Below are 6,113 nucleotides of genomic sequence, written 5' to 3'. Positions count from 1 at the left end.
CTGCAGGAGTCTCTGGCTGCCCCGAGTCTGGAGGGGCCGTGCGGGCAGGCGCGAGGGCAGCACGTCCCTGCCTTTGGCACTTGGCGGTTTGCACAAGGAAAGCGAGGAGCTCTGCACCTGGGGAGCCTGTGGCAGAAACCTTTTTCTCTGCGTTTAGTCACCAGGGTTGGCTGCACACGGGTGGAGTGTTCGGTAGGTGCACAGGCTAGGCTAGAAGGAGCTGTCTGGTTTGACTCCTGCATTTCACAGGTGACATTTCAATCCATTTGGCCTGTACTGAGCCCCAAGAACTGATCAGTATTTGAACTGTGTTGACAAAATGCATTGGCTTGATTTTGAGGCACTGGGACATAAAATCCATTGGTAGCCTGCTGCAAGGGCTTCATGTTTTCACTGTTGAAATATTTAAGCCAGTTTTCCCCTTGCTTTGGCTTCTGGTTCCTGGTTCTGGAAACATTCATCTCTCTGATTTAGAGAACCCAAATGGGACTTTTCCCCCCCAGACTTGCATTTAAACTCTCTAATGTCTCTTCTCAATCCACTTTTTGACAAGGTAAACAGATAGAACTCTGTAAATCTTCCACTGTAAGAGATTTCTTCCAGCCTATGAATTACTCTTTTCTTTCTACATCTTGTCAAAGTTTTCATTATCTTATAAACACATTCATTTTGGAATTGAGTGTTGAAGCCCCAGTGCCATGGATGAAGTCCCCCTGGCTCTTTGCCTTAAGTCTGCAGAGGACTGCATTTTCCCTCCTCTCATGGTGTTATAGAGGAGCTCACAGTGGCTGCTTGTCTGGTCAAGTCTGGTCATCCAAAGTCTCGGCCTTCCATGATAGCGTTTTCCCTTCTCTGCAGGTATGCTCTGTGTTCTTGTTTCCTGGGTGCTTCCCGTGGGGCTGTGTCCAAGTGCAGCCTGTGTGAATGGACCTGGCTGACTGATGGACCAGGTTACTCACAGCTTTCATAGCTCTGTCACCTGCAAACTGTATCAGTTGTTACTTTTACTTTCAGATCCAGGTTGAAATGCAGTATTGCATCTGACCTAACTTGAAAAGCATTGAGTGAAACTTCTCATTAGCTTTTTTTTGAGACTTGCAGGCTGAGCATTTCTTAATCCTCTTAGTATTTGATTATGTACAGTTTATCTTTCTGACTTATGGTGCTAGGTGAATGCCTTATAAAAATTTAAGTATGTTGCACCTATGCAGTCCCCTTTGTTAAACCAAATGTATAATGATGTCATCTAAGAATGAAATTAGGGTTTGGGTTTTTTTTTTTTTTTTTTCTTTTTTTTTTTTTAACTACAGAATCTGTATTTTGTAAAACCTTTATGTTATAGGTTTTATTTTTCCGTTCACTAATTCTTCATCTCTACAATTTTTCCATAATTTTGTCATTGAGTCACTTCATTTGCCTTTTGGGAGTACTGTCATGAGTGTCTTAAGGTATTTGTCTAATATCCCAAGTTTAATTTAAAGATCAGAATCACTGGGCTAGAGAGCCAGTTACTAAACTCTTTCAGGCCTCCTGTTTCTTTGCTGACTTCAAAATATACATCCCTAGTAGGTGTTGTCTCATCTCCTACTTTGATACTATGGTACTAGATAGAAGTTGCTATTTTCATATGACTGCTACATTTTGTTCCTTTCTTTAGATGGAATTGGAAGTATTTCTTGACTGGTTTCTCCTGTTCTGTGTGACTAGCATTTTCACCATTTTTATCTAGCATAGATCAGTACTATTAGTAAGGTTTCTTTCTTTATTTTGTGATTGAAAGGAATGAAAGAGCAAAATATTCCTTTTACCACTAGTTTTTCTAGTCACAAAGCCTTTCTTAAGAGTTTTCTCTATTTTTATAGTGTCTAATTTATGTTGGTTGCTGTCTGACTTTCACCTTTTCCATCTGTTATGTTTCTTCTTACAGGAGAGTTTAATTCATATTTCTCTGCCTTCTTTCTTTTTTTTTTCCCCATGGACAGCTCAGTTTATAGTTTTGCTCCCCTTGGAAGTTATCAGACTCAGGTTTATTACTACTTGTGTCTCTCCTCTGCATGTCCATGTTCCACACGGACAGGACAAAACTGCCAGTTTCACTCAAGTTGTTCTCTCATCTTGAATGCATCATCTTGAAGTCTGAAAAATGACTTGGATTGGGTGCAGTGTCTTTGAATTAAGCTGGGAAGGCTTTAAAAGTCAGAGTAAGACCTTGCTGACTGGTTAAATTCCATGGGGAATGGCTCAAAAGTTAAAATTCTTTGCAATGATTTTTTGGTATATATGTTAAAGGTGTTTGTAATCACCTTTCCTGGTCCCTGGTTTGAGGTTTTCTGCTGTGTGTTGCCCTTCTTGGAATCTGATACCTGGCAGGGGTATCCATATGTATTTGAGGCTGTACAATTCCTGTTACCCGTCATTTCAAAGGTGTTACTGTTCGTGTTTGTGCAGTTTGCTGCTGAGTCTATAGCTTTTACTGTTGGCCAGGAAGAAACTAATTATTTCTTACTAAGGGACTTTTCCATTGAGCTTCAGAAATGCCACTTTATTCCGGGCCTCCTTTTTTTTCTTATCAATGAGAATTTCTCTGTTTACCCAGTCCTGTTGCTGATGTGGAAATAATTGAAGATACCTTGCCCTCATTATCTCTGCCACTTATTTGAGTTTGGATTAGGTCTTCCTCTTTGGATTCCCATGGTTGTTTCACATATTCATAGTGCTCCAGATGGTTTAAAAAGTGCTGTAGCTACCTGCAAGACACAAAATGTATCAACTTGTACAAAATTCTTCCCTCTTTAGATGAAGCCTGAGGTTCTGCAGTCTGCAGCTTTGTGCACTCAAGCCAACAACAGTTCAATTATTTACCTCCCACTCACAAGAGTGGAATATTCGCTTAACAAAATCTCATGGTCCTTCTTCAGCTCCATTAATTCTTTCACCCTGCATTTTCATTGTGCTGCCAATCCATTTGTTTCTGTATGTTTGTACCCAAGAAGACTTGAAAATGACTCTGGAGTTCTGTATTAGGTTGCATCTTGTATCTTTGCTGAAAGGTAATAGCACTTTTCCTTCTTGTCCTTTTCCAAGCTGATTTTCTGCTCTTAGTTGGATTTTACAAATTGTCATTGCTTTAAAAGGAAACATCATGTAGGCTGGAAATCATTTAGAAAAGTCACCCACAAACAGTAACAGAATCTCAGCCGTGACTAATGATAGTATTGCTGGTCTATAATTCAGTTAAATCTTCAAGAAAGATTTAAGACTTTTATAATTTAAAGCCTTATGGTTAATCAACCATGTCCCTTATTACAGTTTTTTTGTTAGTTATCACTGCCATTGAAATTGCCACTCTATATTACTACTTTTTTTATTTTAATGCATAGGGTCTTGGCTATGCCTTTGTTGAGTACATTAAAGTCTTCTGCTATAAGAAGTCTTTCTTCTTGTGTAATGAATTACAGACCATGATCAAGTCACTGTATTCATCTTTCCAAACAGCTGAATTAAATTGAGCTGGTTGAGGTGTTTCACGATAAGGCTTGGCTCCATCATGTAGTTCTTATCTGTTGCCTTTCTTTTCCCTTCCAGCAACCCAGCTGTTCAGTGTTCAGTTAGTCTTGCTACATTAGTCCTAGATGGCTATCTTGAGCCACCAAACTTAGCCTGCCATGCAAGGATATCCAGTTCTTTTAATTAGGACTTTTCCTTCAAATTAAAACAAACAACAATATGTTCCTTTCCTTAGCTGAGTGCGGCCCCTGTCAACGCCACTGTGATTTTGCCACATCAGTGTTAGGTTAACTGCCTTACAACAACCTGGATGAGCCTACTTGCTTTGCAAATACATCTTAAGGAAAAGTATTGGCTGGTCTGGAACACATTCAGAACTTCAAAGTTGTTTGGAAAAGAAAGCCCATTGCTTCCATCTGCTTGCCAGATAATTCTTTTCAAATTACTGATTGTCAGTTTCTAGCTATGCAACTTCTAGGATGTTTTATTTAATGGGTAGAACTAAACATCTTCCTAAATCTCATTGGCAATAGGTAATATTTCATTACCTCATGGATGTGTCTACATCATCCAACTTTCTTCCTAATATAGAATATAATTATGAGATTCTGTCTGTCTTCTATATTTTTATTGATTATTTTATCATCTTTATATCAACTAAAGGATATATATCATGTTTAGGATTTTCTTCTGATATTTTGCAGGTAATGTACCTGAAAGCTGCCCAAGTTTACTAGTGCAGTTTCAGAACACAGAATGAAATTGCTCTGTACACTTCCTTAACTACAAGATAGGTACCTGTTCAGTCGTCCTTTCAGGTACAACAGATTAAATTTGTGTGCATGGTTTCTTGTTTCTGTATAGTAGAACACCAAAGTACTAGAGAGATGTAGTAACTTGGTCCAACAAACATTTCGATTTCATGTAGTGTCTGTGTAATGAATGGAAAAAAAACTGCAAGAAAAGAAATCGTGACACCAAAGAACTAGAGTCTACGCCTAGTTTTGCTACTGAAGTAGGTATGTTTTTGAAACATGGACACAGTTATAATTTGTGGCCTTTGGCATCCTCTTTCATTTGTAAAGTTAATTAACCCCCTCGGGGCCAAGTGCTGCAGATCAATCATTTGCCGTTTGTGAGAACAAAGTGTGGGTACCTCTCGTGTTTCCTGAAGACAGGAAATTGAAAGTTCGGGGACCTCTTAACTGAGAATGTTAAAGAGTGAGAAGAGCTGAACGTACCTCAGCAGCAAAAAGGTAACTGAACAAGGGTCGGAAGTTACAGCTGTCCTGCTGGGTTCTGCATGAGGATCCCTCTCAAGCACTGCCCTTTTCCTCACAGTCCTTGGACAACATTTAAGAAGTCTAGAAGGTAACTAAAATCCGGAGGCTTGGGATGCAGATGTTTACATTTCCAAGGGAAAACACACAGGCACCTGTAGATCAATAAAGGTTGAGAACCACTCCTGCAGACTGCTTCCGTAGGCCGTGCAGCTTCCCTGCGGAGGTGCCGAGGCCTGGGCAGCACCGCTCATCCCGCAGGTTGTCTGTCGGACCAGGAGCTACCTACAGGATTAACTGCAGGATGGAGCTGTAGCAGCAGCCTGGGGCGAGGGGGAGGAGTGTGACAGCCACGGGGGTTAGTTAGTGTGTGAGGCTTTGTTCCTACAGCACTTGCCAAAGGATCAGTGTGTGAGGCTGGGCGAGGGTTAGACATAAATGGGCCTGGGTCTCTAGAGCTTATTCCAGCTGGGACAGCACCTTCCTGCACAGCCATCTGCGCCCCTGCTCGGACTTGAGCGTGCAGAAGTGTTTAAAAAATACTCCTCAACAAATAACTGCCGTGCTGACACTTCCTCTGCGGGTGAGGATGCTTCTGGAGCCCTGAGCGATGCAAACCCTTTCTTTGACTTTGTAAAGAAAGCAAAAATAACAAGCTTTCCAAGACTTAGAGCTCAGGAACTAGATTTTGCTGGAATGGTAGAGTTCCTACTGCTGTGAGACCACACAGGCACACAAAACTGCCTCTCCCCTTTATTTTGCAAATTCACAGTGGCAGTTCATGCAGTTAGAGACACATTTGTACGCTTTACTGAGATTTGCCATTTAGATTTTGGGCAAGTGCCTCTTCTTTGCCCTATCATTTGTATCTGCAGTGGCAAGAAGTCCAGAGGGAGATTTTCTTTCTGGCATCTTCCTAGCCTTGGCTTGGAGGATAAGATGGGGTTCCCAGGTGGTCGCCTAAACAAATTAGTGCTGTCTAAGAATGTCTGATTTTTAACATCAGCTCCATTCAGCTTGGTAGCCCCAACAGGATGTGTTTGGGAGATTCTGGTTTAGGACTGTGACATGGTATAGGGAGCAGATTTTTTTTTTTTATGTAACAGCCACATCCTTCCCCTTAATTAAGAGTATAAGGCAATTTATACGAGAATTTTGAAGTACTTTAAAGAGGCTTAACAATAATGTTCAGCTAACTGAAGCCAGCTGCTCCACATGGGAACTGAAAAGACTAAGAAATGTGTTTTGAATAATTAAAAATATGTCATAAATAACTTAAATGACTGTAGGAAGAGGAATGGAAAACTCCATCGTCAGAACACAGAG

This window comes from Pyrgilauda ruficollis, unplaced genomic scaffold, assembly GCF_017590135.1.
Source record: "Pyrgilauda ruficollis isolate IOZ18807 unplaced genomic scaffold, ASM1759013v1 scaffold17, whole genome shotgun sequence".
Classification (NCBI taxonomy): Eukaryota; Metazoa; Chordata; class Aves; order Passeriformes; family Passeridae; genus Pyrgilauda; species Pyrgilauda ruficollis.
This window is presented reverse-complemented; position numbering follows the sequence as displayed.